General features: G+C 6.9%; 1 protein-coding gene across 1 annotated transcript in view; it reads right to left on the bottom strand.

Moving 5' to 3' along the window:
• Window positions 1–637, bottom strand: part of LOC119591186 (tRNA pseudouridine synthase-like 1) — an 11,063-nt gene that overhangs the window by 6,105 nt on the left and 4,321 nt on the right.

The following is a 637-nucleotide window of genomic DNA, read 5'->3' as shown; positions in this document are numbered from 1 at the left end:
TTATTTAAAAAATATAATAATATAATTTTAAATATATTTTTTTTTATATAAAATTATAATTAAAAATTTTTTTTAAATAAATTAAAATTATAAAATTTTATAAATAATAAATATAAAATTTTTAAAAAAATTAATAATTTTTAAAATAATTTATATATAAAAAATTTTAAAAATTAATAAAAAATTATAATAATATATATAAATAAATAAAAAATTTTTAAAAAATATATAAATATAAAATATATAATATAATAAATTATACAAAAACCCAAAATTTTAAATATAATATAAATAATATAATAAAAAAAAATTAATATTTTACAATATATACAAAAAAAAAAAAAAATTTTTTAAAAAATTTTAAAAACATATTTATAAAATTTTTAAAATATAAATTATAAAAATTTTTTTAAAATTTAAAAATTTTTTGGGTTTTTTTATTAACATATTATAAAAAAAATTTGGGAAAGTAATTTAAATTTAAAAGGGAAAGGGTGGACAGGGGGTTGGGTTAAAGTAAAAGTAAAAAATAAAAAAAAAAATTATAAAAAAAAATTAAAAAAAAATTTAAAAGTATAAGAAAATTAAAAAAAAGTTTAAATAATTAAGTAAAAATAAAGAAAACCCTAAAATGTAC

Source organism: Penaeus monodon, chromosome 28 (genome assembly GCF_015228065.2).
Source record: "Penaeus monodon isolate SGIC_2016 chromosome 28, NSTDA_Pmon_1, whole genome shotgun sequence".
Classification (NCBI taxonomy): domain Eukaryota; kingdom Metazoa; phylum Arthropoda; class Malacostraca; order Decapoda; family Penaeidae; genus Penaeus; species Penaeus monodon.
The sequence above is the reverse complement of the archived record's forward strand: the minus strand, read 5'-3'. Positions and strand labels throughout refer to the sequence as shown.